We start from the raw sequence: 18,072 nt of genomic DNA on the forward strand, positions 1-18,072 counted from the left end.
ATCACTTGTTTAGAGAAAGAAGGATCAGTTCTTTAATAGCACCAGGGAGGAAAAATACCTTAATGCAGCGCTTCCTAAATCCCTTTTCAGGGTATCTTTTAATTGTGTATGCTCTAAGTATATTCTTCCTGTAAAAAGACATAAGGCTGTGAAACAGCTAAATAGATGCTTCTTAATTTCTTCATCTAAGGCTAAAAATATCATTTTTAAAGAAGAGCTATCATGCACTTTGAGATATGTGTCCAGAGCAGGTAAGTTTATATTCATCGTAGATAGTCATCCCAGGGATACAGTAGGATTTGTAAAATGTAGTAGTTATGCCAATGTTATCAAAAGCTGAAGAAATAGCAAGCCAGCCGTATTCCCCCGCGAGGCTCTTTCTGAAGACATCTGTGCAGAATGCCCACCACTCTCAGGACTCGTTTGCTGTAATTTTGTTTTAAGAAAGGATCATATTCAGATTCCTACTCTTCCCCTTGCTAATAAGGAAGGAAGTATCTGCCTTGGTTGAACTTTCCAGGAGTTTGTTGGCTATAGAAACAGACCTCAAAAGAACAAACAGTCGAGGCGATCAGTAGGCTCGTGGAGGATGCACAGGGCTCTGCCTGGGCTCGCTAGTCTGCTATCGTGGATCCGATTACAGATTTGGGGGGAAAAAATCTCATATTGTGCTCCTGCTGCGGTCAGTGGCAAACCCCCGTGATTGTTAACGGGAGCAGATGGGCACCCAAGCGAGCAGGCAGCTTTCCTTTTGCATCTTCTTTATCATTCTGTAATTCTAGTCGGGACGGGAGTTCAGGACACGCCATTATTTGTCTGAAAGGCAATGGCGAGTAGAGGATAGGCGAGGAGATGAGGGGGAAGTGGCTGGAGGTCTGGATTCTGCCTTTAGTTTCCTGCCGCGGAGCTGGTGCAAGACTGGGGGCAACTCATTTAACCTTGGCGTGCCTCAGTTTCTCCACCCGTGGGACCGAGGATGCTTACCACCTTCGTACAGCCCCCCCGAGACCTAGAGGAGAGCAGTGGTATATAAGCAGCTGCGTTTTACTGACACTATTATATGTAGTATAAATAAATGACTTTTGTCCGTAACACTGCAAAACTTGCTTTTCCTAGTTTCGGTTCTATTTGATGACCTCTTGCATTCGGGGTAGTCAGTTTTGAAGCTTGGCGATTGCTCTAGTACTTAACAATTACACACACATAGCGGGCTCTGTTTGCTGCAGAAAAGAGTAAAACTTTAAACTGCCTGACAAAACTTGCCAATGAAGTATATCTAACAGAGCAGGGGTGTAACTTTTGGCTTTATTTACTTGTAATAATGGTAAGGAACAGTGAATTTTGTTTGTTTACATACTGTTTACAATGGCACAGTTTTATTTTTAATATATAAAAAACAATTGAGGTATTTATTGCATATACTATTTTAAAGATGTTTTATGTGTTTTCACCTTTGGAATATATTGTTACATTTCCTTGTACAGATAATTTGGGTGGCTTTGTTAATATAGTTAGTAATTTTTATGACTACTAAGTGACCAGTTTTCCGTGCCTTTTTATTGTTGGATGCATGATTACATATTTATTATTGTATGGAAGTCACTGAGATGTGTATTTTTGTATTCTGCTGGAAGCAATGGTTGATTTTATTGTACATGATAAGAGATGCCTTCCATAATGGGCACTCGTATGAGATCTTCCTTCTCAAATAAACAGAATGCATTCAATGTATGTAATTCCTTGAATTTTTTCTGTGTCTGGAAATCAGTGGAAATCCTTGAACATCATGACACTGAATTTTAGATGTTATCCACTCAAAGTGTGGGCCGCTACCAATGTCATCAAATGCAAACCAAAATTCCCCATTGAAATCAACACAATGGCAAGTCCTTGGCACAGTGTAAGCCTTTGTAATTTAAAAGAAAACTCTGTATGTTAAAACTAAATAAAATTTGGATGAATGACTATCAAGCATCATTTCTATTCAGTCTGCCACACACTGCCTGAAAATTGTTTTAAATTACAGGCTTTGAATACAGCTTTTAAACGTGCTTTATATGGCTACGTGCAAGCCCACATGTAACTTGTAAGTAGGTCACTGTGCATGTAGGTGTTTATATTTGCAGGGATCTTCCGCTAGATCTTGCTGGCATACGGCGTATTAAATGTAAAAATAGATTTATATTTGCATCCATAGTAACAACAGTCGTTGAAACACAATATACAGTAGTGCCTGTTTTTCCACGGTAAGTGGCAGTAAAACAAACACATTTTTCCCTAGTAGTATATACCGAGCCTGTGGAACACCAGCCTAGATAAACACTCATTTGAGTTGATTCGGTGCCAGGGCTGAAGGCAGAGGGCAGCTCTGCCGGCAATCATCGCCCACCGTGCTGCCGGCCGGAGAGCTGCGAGGCTGGTACTCGGCCCAAGGCGCGATGTGACAGTAACTACAAACAATGGCATATACAGAAGGAAAAATAGAGTGTATAGGAACCTCAGTCAGTCGCTGAAGGCGATAATCTTGCGGTTGATGAAGGCCATCGTCTTGCGGTTGGCACCCTCTTGTCCCGAAGTGATCGTACGCGCGAGAGGCGTTTTTATGGACAACCCAGAATGCTTAAAGGTCAGCGCTGGCCGTTTTAACACACGATGAATTCCAGGTGCTTGCAAACCTCGTAGGATCGAAGCCTGTACTTTAATTTTGGGTGTGTTTCGTGCGCGTTCGGTTCTTTTAACTAACCTGAAGTGGTTGGTTGTAATAAAGCATTGGCATAAATGAGAGACGCTATTAGGAGAAATAGCTAACGAGGTAAAGTAGGGGACACCGCTGGGCATGGCACTGCAGTATATGAGGAGACTGAATATGATGGTATATTGATACCATCAACTCTCCAGAATTGCTTCTAGCGGTAAGGCTTAACAAAAGGTAGGCTTCCCATAGTTCTTCTTGCCCGTATGGTAGATTGCTGCGAATAAGAAGTCAAAGAATGTGAAAAAAGCGGTTGCATTATACGCCTGAACTTGGGAGATGCACTTAGGGAAGTTTTTAATAATTTTAAAAGGAGTCTGGTTAAATGGGCAAACTTCATACCACAATATATACTTCAGTACTTGTGGTGTATAATCAGTCTGTTCATGTCAGTGACACGGAATAGCTGATGATACGGACTTTGAAATTGTGCTAACTTTTAACTCCCGTGACTAAATTCATTAAAATCTGAAAAAAGGAGGTGGTAGACAGGAAAGAGTTTGAATTAGAAGTCCCGAAGCAAATCCCTAGAAGCAAATCGAATAGAGTTCTTGCCCGGAGAGTTTATCAGAAAAGGGCTGTATAGATGTCTAAAGTACAAAATGTAGCAGAGGATTATTTAAAGAGGTTTGGTTGGGATGGAGTGACAATCTACAAGGCAAAAAATGAAACCGATGGCAGTATTAGCGGCTCTCTTGTTTCATGTTAATGATAGAATATTCAAATATTAGAATACTACAGTATTAGAACAGTGGGCATGGCAAAAAGTGGGAAGGAAAATTATTTTCCAGTGATGCCATTCAGGCCACTGGGAGTTTGTGTTGAGATTAAAATCTGCCCCTGTCCTGGAAGCAGCTGTGGGAGCACGGTGTTACCGCAGACCGGCTGTGTATTTAACTAGTTGTCCACACCATTTCCTCTGGAGTTATTACAAGCTATTTTCTAATTATACAACTGCAGTTCTGATCATACTTACAAGCGCGCTTTTAAGAAATAAAATAACCTACGGCACCGGAACCGTGGCCTTGATTGTCCCCAGCCGTCTAACGGAAGACGTGGTGGATCGAATTTGCGCTGTAAGCGTGACGAGACACGGAGAGCGGGCGCAATCACTTCTGTCCTGGCCGAACGCGCGAGAGCGGCAGCTGGCCCCGGTCCGCCTCTTCTGGCCGAGAACCGAGGGGATCTACGCGGAAATGCGTCTTTCTTTTTATAGAGGGAGAGGTGGATAGATGTCACGGTGATGAAATGGGACATCCTGGGACGGGGCAGATGCCTCATCGAGGCAGCGGGATTTCTGCTCGGGTTTTGGTTTCCATTTCCTTTCCCTGACGGCAGCTGTGCCTGTACTTACCCCTCTGAACTCATTCCTCCGCTCTGCCCTTTAGCTGTTATTTGCCTCTCCCGTGTCTCAAAGCTCTCGGCCCTTCTCAGGTGCCCACCGTCATTTCCCAGTTACGCTTTGCCAAGTGCAATTTCCTTTCTCTGCTTTCATTCCAAAAAAAAAATCCGCTTGCTGCCTAGCGACATCAGCGTAACAGCAGACACGCGCTCTCCTGGCAGTCACGCTATCCTCTGAATAAATCGGGCCGTTAATTAAAAATCACACATGTAATACCTCTGAATCCCCAACGCGCTGCCCCTCATAATAATAATCTGCTAATGGCATAACTATTCAACGCCCGGCATGTTTTCCCTCGCCCTGAGGGAACGCCGCGTTGCTGAGAGTTCCTGGTGCAGCCGTTGAAGCCGTCGGTTCTCTGAAGGTCAAGTCAGCAAGTGCTCACGCGGGAGCCTGCTAGCAGCCTATGTGCTGCTGATTTACGCCCGATGACTTATTTTCCAGCTAACTCTGCTTAAAAGCGTGAATTTGGTCAATCGGACGCATTAGGGGGCTATTTTCAGATGAAGAAAAATCAAGAAAATTCAAGAGCGGTTGGAGATGCCACGGAGCTGCTTCCAAACTGTGGTTCCTTTAGAGTGAGGGGAAGCTGCTTTTTTAAGCATAGCAGGTTCACAAGTTAATTCAGAATACCTGGACAAAACTCTTGGCAGGTAATGATTTCAGGCCATCCTTACTCCTTTGGCAGCTTCTACAAACACTGGGAGGAGCCGGTGGGTTCTGGGGCCAAGCCCTCATCGGAGCAAGAGCGCTGGTTCGGAGGAGGATGCCTTTACCTGGAGCTGAGTAGGCAACCCTTTCCTAAAATTAAAACCCACGCACTTGAATAAAACAGTATGTTATAAAGTGAGTTTTTCTTTTTTAAGCGCTGACTTTCTACGGAGGTGAGCTGTACGTGATTCTGCTCTGTCATTCGGTCTCTCTCGCTTCCTCTTTTCTTGGCCTCCACCTTCCACACCGCCGTGTTTTGAGCACCTTCTCTCAGGTACTCCGCACACCGTAAACCCAAGGAACTGTTGGTACAGGAGGGACACTCGAGATCAAGAGGTGGGAGAGCATCAGACAGCATCGATTGCCTCGTCAAATTCAGTTGAAATCTGAAATTATTTTTCCAGCTGTCAGCTAAAGTCGCACCTGTCATTTGTTATCTAACTCATCAGAAGAATGAGTTTATATATGAATAAAAATCAAATATGGCCCTTAAAGAATTTACAAGGGAATTAGACAGCTACACGGGGAGAGATGGAGTAGACAATACCTGTGCCAGCCCTGCTCCACCACAGCATCAAGAAATGAACAGCATAAATTTTACAGTTTCAGCATAAAACCTTCCCAGAGTTGTCTTAGGAAGGTATATAGGGCTTTACAAATCAAACGTCCTCAGTATTAAAATTTTCAGTGTAATTTCATCTCCCTGTGGCTACTCATCCATGAAAATGATTAGTCTGTAATTCCCAGAATCTTGAGCCTATTTAAAATATTGATAGGATTATTAATTATATCTTCCGAACATTGCGGAAAGAGCAGCTTGGGCAAATGAGCCTAAATTCCTGAAAAATGCAATAACAATTCATTATGTCAGGACAATCAATCACCATTTATTTCTCAGTCAGTAAGAACCATAGCTACTGGCTGACTAAGCTCAGTTAAGGTTTGATGAAGTGCTGGTTTTTAAATAGAAGTTAAATCATTAACCCATATTGTTTGCTAGCAGGATCAACAATAGGTCATGGCTTATTTTTGCAACATAAATCCCCTCTCAAAATGTATGTATTTTGAAAGCAAGATTCAGTGTCCTATGCTTTCTTAGATGGCTGATGAATCTGGGATTTTATTAAAGACTTTTTCCCTCGCTGGATTAAATGGAGAAAAGCCTGAAACATAAACCCCTGTGGTTCTTTTACAGCTGTTAATCTAATACCCAGTTTGAATGTTTCTGATATCCAGACTAATCCCTGGGGAAGTGGAAAGGAAAAAATAGTTTCCCTTAATTTAAAGAGGACTCCTATCCTCAGTAGACCTACTTGCTTTGTGACTTGTGGGAGCTGACCACGAGGCTGCCTTTGGGCTGGTAGAAGGGATTTGCCTGGGAGGAAGCACAGTCCCGGAAAGATGTTACGTGACATTTTACCAACCCATTAAGTTCCCATTCTCGCTGCCAGAATCACTTGTTGCTGCCGTCAGGTTCCCACCTCTCACATTAAACAGAACAAAATGAGAATTTTAGGGTCCGTGCCACACTAGAATTCTGCTGCACCTTAGGTTTGGGCACCGGGTGATTCTGGTGCCTAAAGCGTCACGGAGCACAGTGTGTGTATAACGATGACGTTACAATTTCTTGTTGGAGTCCCTTACTATTTCACCAAAGCTTGGTTTGCTTTCAATATTAACTGATTTTTTAAAAATTTTATTTAGTGGTTCAAGACCTTTATAATAAGTTGAAGTGTTTCTTTTTGTATTGGTTCTTTTTACTGGCCTAGAACAGAAGTGATTCTCTTTTAGAGCTACACAAATCACAACTGCTAGCAGGACTTGCCCAGAAGACATTCAATACCTGAGCTAAAATGCAGTTTCTCTCTCTGAATCGTGTCTTTGTCTCTTGTCCTCCACTTTTGGTAGTTAAAACTGGAGCAAAAAGGCTGTTGATAACATCACACTTTGCAGGGCAGCTGCTTCTCTTACCTTCCACTCTCCTTTGGCCCTCAGTGTCTTTGAGGGCATCCAACACCAACACTGGTGGTACCTCTTACTTCAAGCACATGTTTATCATTTTACAGAGGTGTTGAAGCTTTTTTTTTTACTGGATGGAGTACGAGGATGGGGAAACACATTTCTGAAAACACAGATGATATTGTTTCAGTATACAACTTTAATCCTTAGTGGCTGCCGGGGCTGTTGAGTTGAAAATACAATCTCCAACGGTTCATACTTATGATCATGTCATAGGATATCATATCCGCTCAGCTGTGGTAATTGCATCTGTCACAGCAAGTATAAGTAATTCAACTACATCGCTATGAAAGACGTTTAAACTAAGGTACAGCAAGAGCCTGCACACGGGGAGTTTTCATTTATTGACTTGCTCCTGTGTCTAAACAATCTGATAAATCACCTCTGATATTTATGAAGTGAGTACAATATTCTGTGATTTCACTGCACCACAATAAACCCCCCTGAGATTCCCTGAATCCATCACAGAATAGCATGATTTATAAAATAGATGCATAACTTGTGTAAATTGTCCTTTCAATCCTCTCCTGCACACCGAAATGGATGGGATTTCTCATTTCCTTTAAAAGCAGGCCACCTAGTGCTTGCAGAGCTTCATCACAGGGAGAAACCTACCGCAAACACCTTGGTTTGCTCCCTCATTTGCACTCCCTTTAAACCACCGAGCTGCTCACCTTCTTTTCAAGACATGCTGTGCTATACTGTAACTTAAAAGAACAGAAATTTTAGGTTGTGGTTTCACACGCCTGTTGCCTGGCTTGCTCTCCGCTACTTACTTCCAGCAGTGGTTTTTGTCCGACCTCTCTGTCAAACCAGCGTGAACTCCCCGACACGGTCAAGAAGAGTCAACGACCACACCGACGTGGTAAGGTTCTGCTGGGCTAAGGAACTGAATCAAGTGATAGAAGGGTCCAGAACCAGGACTGGCCCAAGGAGGAGGTGGTACTGGGAGAAAAGAGGAATGACAAAAGGGAAAGAGAGCACCATCTTCCCCTTTCACCACCAGCAAGCTGGCAGAAACCACATCCTCAGGTTCACCAGACAAGAGCAGAATTAAGGTAGAAACACTGACAGCTTCTCCAGAATGACACCAGGGCACTGTTAGAGGAAAGAAAAAGCCCCAGTCCTTTACAAGGGCTATTAAAAAATCATGACTTAAGTAGTTTCCATACCAGAATGTGACGTCTCCAGAGAGAGCTGAAAAGCACAGCTTGGAATGATGTTACTAATTCTGTAGCTGTCTGATTAGACATGTAACCGGTGTCCCGGAAAGATACTTTATCCCAGCATTTTGCTGGAGCTTTCCTTCCTCCTCCCAGTGAGACAGAAGGAGAAAACCCAACCGTCTGCAGTCCTTAAAGATCCTATGGCACTTTTCATGGCGTGTCTAAATGCTGGTGATGGTCCATCCTGTCCAAATTCTGCATTGGATAAATCGGATAAATCTCTCAGTGATCTCGAGAGGTGAGTTTTTGTGTATATGTAAGAACTGTAAATACTGAGCTATTCAGCCCCGTATATGGTATAGCACAGCTAAATTCAGCCCTGCATGGCTGCCAATGTATTGGACAACATTCTCCTTTCTTTGCATAGGTTCAGCATTTCAGTTAAGGTGAAAAATCAGTGACTTGTCATTCTAATCTGCTTTTAAAGAAATGCAGAGCTTTTACTTTCATTAAAAAAAAAAAAAAGGAAATTTAACATTATCTAGAGGGTCAGGTCTGTATTACTAACAAGCAAATTTGTAGAAATCCTGTCTCTCAGACTGTAGAACTTGAGAAAATTATGAAGTGCCAGAAGTTATAAATAAATGTTTTCTATATTTGGTCTTCGCCAGATAATGGGCACCTTCATGTAACACATCTTTTGTTAACTACTGTCAGAGACAGAAAATGGGCTGGACTGTTGGATCTGGCATAGAAATGCTGACATTTCTGTGGTGGTAGGAAATTTAATAGAAGTCTAAATGAGCTTCTTTCAGCCCTAAACTTCAGAAAATGACAGAAAAACTCTACACGTACATACGGCCCTCAAATATACTGTATAGCCATGCTAAGTTGCCATGTTATTTAAATTAATTGTAAATATTAATTTCAAATTTTGAAATATATCTTAAAACTCATCTTCTGTAAAACTGAAATTAAGTTTACTTAGAAACTCACTCTTAACATCATCAATATATATCAATATATATCAGGTTTCTGCAGTCTCTTCAAGTGCATTTACATAGAAAATTATCCTCCCCTGCCATACCTATGATAGAAGGGGACAAAATAAATGCCTTGAATTACACCACACCCTCCCCCCCCCCAAAAAAAAAAAAAAAAAAAAAAGGCTAAAATATGTACTCTGGATCCTGGCACATTTCTCATTTCTCAGGTTTAGGCTCTTCCCCCATTGCATATCAGCTATCAGGAGTGGACTTGTGTGTTCTAATGCTGTGCCTCATTAAAAAAAAGCAAATTCTATTTTTTGTGATAAGGAAAACCAGCCATTCAAAGCGGCAAAGCTCCAAAGGGTTCCTCCTCCCTGGATGATGGAGGCAGGAGGAGAAAGTGTGCCTTCAGGCAAACCTTCCTTGCCAGAACCTGAGAGAGCTAGGATGGGAAGACAAAACATTAGACTATTTCCTAACAAAAGCCGCGTGGAAACTCCTCAGTGATTCTGCTGAAATCCTGAAGTTTTCCCCCACACAAACCATTCATATCAATCAGCTTTCAACCATGAAAAAATGCTTTCAATGCCCTGAAAAATCAACATCATTTTGCCGATGAGTAAGCTAAATCAGATTAATGTAACTTCATTTTCTGATATAAAAATGGTAAAGTTAGGCTTGTAGGGGAAATGAGATCCATTTCCATTTTTCTCCTTTGGTATGATGTGTTTTAGAGGGTATATTACTAAAGAATACATCATCAGTACATTATTGTAACTTACCCTTCAGTGACTTTATTATACTATTAACTTCAGCTCATAAAGGATCAGATGGTTTTATACTTCAGACCATCACAGACTTTTTAGCATAAAGTCAAGAAATATGAGTATTATAGAAGCTTCAGGCCCTCATTTATTTCCTGTACGCCACCTTCACTGCCCCTAAAGAACAGAAAATCACACTTGGTCAATCCGTACCTAACTTTTAGTAGCAGGAAAACACTCAAGAAACCTTTTGACTGCAATCTCTCAAGATAACCATCTTGCAGGGACAGGCCTCGACATTTCCATGTATTCAAAGCTGATGAAATGAAAAGCTGCTGGTAATTCTGGAAACTTTTTGGCAGATAAGGAGAAAAATAATTTAATATTTTTACAATGCAGCTTTCAGGATCAAATTCTGACTTATCTATAGCACATCTGCTTTATTACACAGCATGTGATCTGGGCAATTATCTGAAAGCAAATATTAATTCTCATTTTCCATTCATTTACAGACAGAACAGTGTTTTACCAGTTGCAAATAAGGACACATTGTTAAAGTTCAAACAATTTTATTTCAATATACTTTATTACATTTTCAAATATTCCTAATGCAGTTTCTTACAACTGAGCATGCAGACAATGGATTATTCCCCTTTCGACCAATGAAAAATGTTCTAGATTTTATATATATATACTTCCACAGCTTCAAAGCATCAGTGACAACAAAGAAGAGACTTTCCTTTCAACAAACTTTAAAATAATTTTTCTTAATTAAAAGAATAACTAATACATCTTTGGTACATGGTGTGAAGTACCCAGAGTCTTGAAAAACTCCATTTACTGTAACAATCAAGCAAGCTATAACTATTGACAATGTTGTATAACATTTTTGTTGCTCTGCAACAGGTACCGTATTTTCTGTATGTCACATTTTTGCAACAAAGAAATACGAAGAATTGTTCTTAGAAGCTAGGATCTGCTCCATTCATGTGCTGTCTTACTGGTCAACGTAAATTCATGGATCTGCTTCTTCCAGAAAACGCCACGCTTCCTTTTTTTCAGGCTGCACCTTGATTTAATGGCGGAATATTATAGACATTACTGTGATCATTATCCACATCTCTAGATGCAGAAATGTTTTAAACTATTCCTATTTAGACTCAGGCGTTAGGTTATCATTAATTACCCTCCCCATTCCATTACTGACGCAAAACAGACTCCAGGTGCTGGACTCCGTCCATCAGGAGTACATGGGGGAATCACCACTCCCAACACTTCGGCTAAACGAGATGTATTCTGGAAATACATTTCAGGCAATGTTTACATTCTACATTTCTGCTCCGATAGGCTTCGGCGACAACTGAAAAATTTAACTTACTTGATTCTCAATAGACCATGTAAATGTAACATTTCTGAGCTGAGAAATTTTCCTGGAAAAATTTCATTGGGAAAATGAAATAGCCTTCAGCAAAGGTAGCTCAGGAACAGTTACTCAGAAACCTTACGGCAGTAGGGAGGAACTCTCAGTATTTCTTTCAGGCATTTCTGTTCTTTGTCTCATTCTAGCCAAGATTTTCCACCTTCAAACAGTGATTTGCAGAGATGTCCCTGGAAAGGAGTGTTACATTTTTCACAATGGCATGTGAAATTTCACAATACCCCCCGCCCCGGGGTAATAACTCCCCCTCTCTGATATCAGGCTTTCAGGATTCTTTGTAGCACAATGAGCTTTCATACAACCAGGTGGACGGAGGACTGAGGCACTCCCTACTTTGCCTTAGGTGATTGATTCCTTGTCGCTCCTAGTTTCTTTTTATTTGTTTGAGAGAACTGAAAATGAAGTTTGGGAGAAGCTTTTAATGCTCCTGTCACTGCTGAAAAGGTGTCACCAAGCGGTATAAGGATTTGGAAGTTCCCTTCACTATTTTGATGGAAAAGACAACAACACTTTCATTAAACCGTGCTCATGTTTAAAGAGCATTTCTTTTATATACTGAATCAGGGAGGAAATGAAATAATCTCCGAGTATGTGGCAGCACTGAGGAAATTAAGAATCGGAGAGACTTAAATGACACATGACAGCAGTTATTTGTGTGTGGAATATAAAACCAGGCAATCCAAACAGGCATACTGAGACTGACTTAAAACCTTAAACATATGCTCAAGTTATTGCATCTGAGATGACGAGCACATTTTAAGATACGTTGCAGCAGCGCACAGCAAACTGTATAACAAATCCACCAGGAATGAAGAAGAAAGCACACCATAAACAGCACATCAGACTATTTTCATTGTGGGAAAAGATTCACAATGCAAATGATTTCCAGTTCAATAATAACTCTGTAAAAACAGCAATAAACTGGGCCGTGCATAGAAAATATAAAGGTCAATGAAAAGCAAAGCAACTGCCATAGAATTCATTTGGAATCCAGACAGTAAGAGGATGGGATTCACCAAGACTGCTGAGGCACCTCCGCAGTAGTTAAATTTGAGCGAGAAAGTAAGAGTCAGGTTTATTTACATGTGGAAAGAACAAGATCTGAAATGTAGCTCAGCAAAGCATCTGTTGTTCTGCTGATTTCACAGCAGGAGTATTAAAGACTACTTAAATAGATGAAGTTGCAGAAAATTTAATTACCACTAAGCATTTAGAAGGGATTCACTGTTCCCTGGAGTTACCACAGTTGAAGTAATGATTGTATATGACATCTCTGGGCTTTAAAGAGGAAGTATATGCAGCAACTGGTTGGAAACAAATGAGAGAGGTGTATCTGCAGATTTAAGAAACGATGAGATTTATCCTACAACAGAAATTATCTAAACATTTGAAGAAAGCAGCTGATACCTTTTACGATGATACCATAATGATAAACTGCAGGAAGGCAAAGATGTAATTTTTTTTACAAACAACTTGTACAATACCTTTTCCAAAAATACACCAAAAGGGAAAAATAACTGGAACAGTGCAAGAATTCTGCAATAATGTTTAAGGCTAAGCTCAGTGCACTTAGCGCTCGAGCATGGCTAGTTCTAACAGTGAACGGGGCTCTCCATATCGGTGTTGACCTCAACGTTACCAGTTACCCAGGAAAGACTGGCATGTTTTACGTAGTTCAGGAGATATATTTGCCTCACTATTGCGTTTTTTGGCAAGTTCATCTTAAATTCATCCACAAATATGGACTAAAGACAAAGAGTGTGTTACGTGATAGCAGACAGAAGAGTTTATTTCTGCATTGTATACAGTAACTGTACCTTCTGGTTAGCAGGCATACGCAAGCAGATACTGTTAGGTATTGCTGGCATGCAAGGTTATTTGAGTAACAACACACAACTAGCAACGAAGGACACCCTGAAAACTCCCTCGTGGGCTTGGGTATCATCACTGATCTTTAAGGAAAAATTCACTGATTTAATCAGCTCATTCTACCAATAAATGTGTGCATAAATCACCCAGCAAAAGCTGAAGAAATCCATACGGAATCCAGAGTGCAACACAGTTACATTGTTTTCTGACAGCAGTCAGTTATTAAGAGGGTGTTTGACCATTTTCTGATTGAACAGGCTGGCACTGGAAATGCGAGATCATCCTGGTTCCGTCAAAACTTTCTACAGAAGCTTAAGCCTTGATCTGGCTCTGGCTGCTGGCCAGAAATCCAACCAAGCTGGCTGCTTGCTGTAGCTCAGCTGACTGGCTATCTAGCTCCCTGGCAATATGCCCACTGTTCGGTTGGTTTCTTGGCTCCCCAGGCTTAGCTGGCAAAGAAATAGATTGTTCCATTTTTGCCAGAAAGGCTGCAAAGCCAACGTGTTTTGTTCCAGCACTCAATGAAACAAAATATTGACAAGCTGGAATTTCCTGTGGCATAAAAATTTTGCTTCCCAGCCAGCTCCCGTTATTATTGTACGCTCTTGTGTAACACGGTGACGGCGTTATCGCATCCTCTAAGTAAACACAATGCACAGAAAGGATGTGAATTGAAAGAGCCTTCCAAGCCTTTGGATAAGAATCTCGTAGCATCTGAAACCGCCTCTGTGCAGTACAACGCATCTTTTGACAAGGTTCGTTTGTCATGCTTTCCATTTCGCATTAAAAAGCCTATTAAGTTGGCTCTGAGAACTCATTTGTCAGCAGGACATAACTGGCCAACTGAGGGGTGAATTCAGTGTATAATCTGTGGATCACACCCTTTATGCATATCGTTTTGGAAGATGACTTATGTAGGTTACAGATCAAACTCCAGGGAAAGAAAAACCTGCAATAGGTGCAACATACTTACATATGTAAAGATTATTAGGTTTTCACTGTTGAAAAAAGGAGTTAAAATATCCATGAACACGCAAATAAAAATGACTTCTTAAACATGTCACTGGAAACAACAGGTTTGTGAAACATTCTGTGAAAAGAAACCAGAAAATGTCATCACATTATACCATAATGCCATAAACTGAACCCTTGTCAGAGACAAACGCTGTGGTCCAACCCAGGCCAAAGATTCATGACAGGATGACTAATGAAATTATGCACTCAGACGAAGAGTTCCACTTTTGTAGTTGGCAGGTGTGTCAAGAGTTTTCAAGGAGACACTGAGCAGGGTTGAAAAAGCAAAGCAAGTCAGCACGTGGGTATGAACTCGGTGGAAGAACAAGCCCATTTAAGCTGTTTCTGTTCTCGGTTGTGCTATCCCCAGTGCCACGCTGACACGTTTATTACGTTGGTGAACTGGATCAGCAAAAAGGCAGGAAAGCAGGTTGTTTTCTAGTCTTTGCAGTTCAGTCTCATTTACTGCTTGATTTCACAAATGCTCGTGCTGGCACAGTCCAGAAGCAGTGCCAACGTAGAAGCAGGTAGGCGGGCTGGGGAGCAGAAGAGTGTGTTATAAACAGATAAGCCACTAGAAGTCATTCATGAAATATTACATTATGAGCTCTAGATTTTGGGGGAGGAAATAGCATCAAGCATGGCAGATCCTTCCCAGCTTGCTGCAGAGGGATCAACGGAAAGGCGTACCCAGGTTTTGAGACAAGAAGCATATGCTATGCTTCCTGTTATAGGTAGGAATACAAAGACTATAAATTACCTATTTGCCTTTGAGAAGGCAATCTGTGTTATTGAAAATTACATCAGTGTAGTCTATTGGATGTCATTTCAAGTCTTGGCTGACCTTAATAAAGTTTTAGTTAGAGAGGGACATTTTTCAGAGGTAGTATCACCCCCCCCGCCCCCCAAAACCCACTGACACAATCATGCAACTGTTCAGTTTTCATGTACAGAAGAAAAAAATCTAGGGGATTAGTAAGAAAATGGATGGAAAATGGCCACAAAGTCACAGAGTAGTTCTTCATCTCCTTTTATAGAACTGGCATTCAATACCTTACAGAGACGACATAGCAGTCAGTCTGAGATAATCTTTCAACAAGTTGCTCCAAGCCAGTGATCCTGAAAATATCAAGCTTAAAAGACAGGTGCAGACAGTGACTCAGGGTAGTTCCAGGGACATGACAGTATTTCTGACAAAAAGATTCTAAAGATGCCTATTTTTGATACTGAAAGAGCAGGCAGAAAACAGTACAGGTGCGTGACTCCAGCCAGCCAGCTTTGCCCAATGCTGGTTCCCCTCACGGGGCCTGATCCTGACCCCCACACATGGACAGATGTCCCAGCCTGGCCTTGACCCATCCCTGTCCCCAGAGGTGCCCGATGCCCCGGGCTGGGGCAGTACCCGGCTTGTCCCGCTCCCTGGCTGGGGATGGTGGGGCAGGGTCCCGCTGGCCAGGCCCTGCCCTGAAAAATATAAAACTGAACAGGTCACAAAATACCAGAACCCAGATACTCTATCTCTTCGTAATTAATATAAATTTTAAGCAATGTTGGCTGACCAGCCAAGTTTCCTATGCTTTTACATAGGCAGTATTTAAATCAATTGTAAAAAAAAAATATAAATCACTATTTCAAAGCTATCCCTGTTTTTATTATTCTATAAACCCCCTTTTTTTTCCTGACAAACAATGGCGTGCTGTGGGTTATGTTTCATAGTTTCCTGATGAGGGTAAATCTTGATTTTTTCCAAGGTTTTGGCAGGGAGCCATAGGAACTCATTATTCTGAATAGTCTAAGGGGAAATATAAAACAAAGGGAATAAAAGGCTTGAATTTATTTTTAAAGCATGCTTTCTCATGTTTACATTGCTTCCAGACCTAACTTGTTTTGGAAATTTTTTACTTACTGTAAGTCTTGATACATGAAAAACAACAAAACCTTCTTACAGAATTTTTAGTTTTCACGAAAACTGGCAAGTGTTTTGAATGAAGGAGTTGGTCAAAAAGAGGTATTTTGCTGGTTAACCGAAGATGTGCAAACTGCTAAGATTTCTTTACTCAAATGACAGTCTATTTCCAAGCCAGGCTGGTCTCAATGGGAACTGAAATCATGACTAACTCCAGTTAAATCTGATTCTATTATTCATTTACTTTCTCCCCATCCCATAGGGACCTGCCGTTCCTGGGAATATGAGAAACCTTTTATTTGTTCCACTTAGCTAATACTGTCCTAACCAGTAATCCTTTCTTTCTTTCACCTATCATCTCATCTGTGCATAGTTTGTGGGCTTTGTCGCACAGTTTATTACTTTTTAGGGTAAATTAAAATGTAGTTTATCTACCTGTCAGCAAAAAAAGGTAAGTAAATACATATCCTCTGACTTCTAAAGTGTCTAAAATGACTACAAACCCCAGAAACAGCCTATGATCAAGGACTAAACAGAAATAAAAAGCCACAGCTTAAGTAAAAACAGAAGCTAGGCAGAAGCAGGGATTATCCAGCAAAGTAACGGAGATCCAGTAACAAAAATTCTCATATCCTTTTTCTAGGGCTCAGGTGGTACCCAGAAGAAAAATGCAACTTGTAAGGCAGTCAGGGTAGTATTTCTTTGTCTGTCTTTCTCTCTGTAAAGTGGGGCAGGTTAGACTTTGAAATCTCCCACTGCTGAAAAGGCTACAAGGCTAGCATCTTCTGATGATTCCCCCCCCACCACCACCACCTTTTTTCTTCCCTACCCCCTCCCCCAGTATACAAGGTTTTGGATTCTTGCTGAATTGAGCTTTGGGGGCTTTTTCTTTTCTGTCTTCCAGAAGTTGTTGCAACCACATGCTGCCTTGTCTGCGCCTGTAGTCACAGGGGAACACTGGTTCTCTTGTTTCTCCTCCTGAGGCTGACTCTCATAAGCTGAGTCTCAGAAAGAGCTGTGCAGATTCTGGGAGTCTCTCTTTTGGGTAGGGACAGAGTCATTAGCTGACAGCCTTAGACTATCCATCGCTTATCATTCAACGCACTTCCTCATTTGCGTCCTTGTGGTTGTCAGGTTAGTGTCTGAAGGAGCTGCTGCTGAAATGGAATAACGTTGGGAAGCTACATGAGCCTACTGTTTCCTCACGAATACAAAGAAATCCCAGGCCCCTAACAGCACATAAGGTTAAATACACATCTCCATCGTAACTTGTGAGGATTTGAAAATCAGTTGCGTGTTTGCTGGGGTAAATAGCACACCTGATGTAGTGGGGAATCTGGCAGCATTGAGTTTATAAAGGAGTGGGAAGGGAGGAACAGCACATGAGTTTCAGACAGGGCTCGACAGCCTTCCGTCTGTGTCTTGTCTGACTAAAACCAGACTGTAGCCTCTAACCCATCTACCCTGCTGAGCCAGCCAGCCAGCTGGAAAGCAAGCCGGGCACAAGAGGCTTTCAGGAGCAACCAGAAGGCAGGCCTCCCGTCCAGACTGACTGACTTAGGCAGGAACGACCCACCTCACAAGCGACACAACCTCCCGAGGGCCCTGCAACGGCTGCAACCACCCTGCCAGGCAGGGCGAGGAGCGCCAAGCTCCGTGCCAACACCACACATCTCCCACGGAGCAGCTCCCGCTCCCGACTGTCCCGACCCCAGCCCGCTGCTGTGGATGGGACCCAGCGGGACCGGTTACAGAGGTTCACCCGGCGGCTGTGCCGCGGGAGGGGAGCGCTTCCACCCGGCCTACGGCAAACCCCGCTCTGGGAGAGCGCCTGGGGAAACCCAGCGGGGCAGACCTGACAGGGAGAGGCGGGCCGCCCCCCTGGGGGTTATTTTTTTCCCCTCAGGGCACTACGACACACCGCCCGCCCCGAGTTCGACTAACGGCCATAACGGCCGGGGGCGGCGCGCGCAAACTACCACAGGCGGGCGCGAGCCCCCCTCCCCTTCCCTCCCCTCCCCTCACTCGCGGCTCCTTTTCCG

This window comes from Accipiter gentilis, chromosome 13 (assembly GCF_929443795.1).
Source record: "Accipiter gentilis chromosome 13, bAccGen1.1, whole genome shotgun sequence".
Classification (NCBI taxonomy): Eukaryota; Metazoa; Chordata; class Aves; order Accipitriformes; family Accipitridae; genus Astur; species Astur gentilis.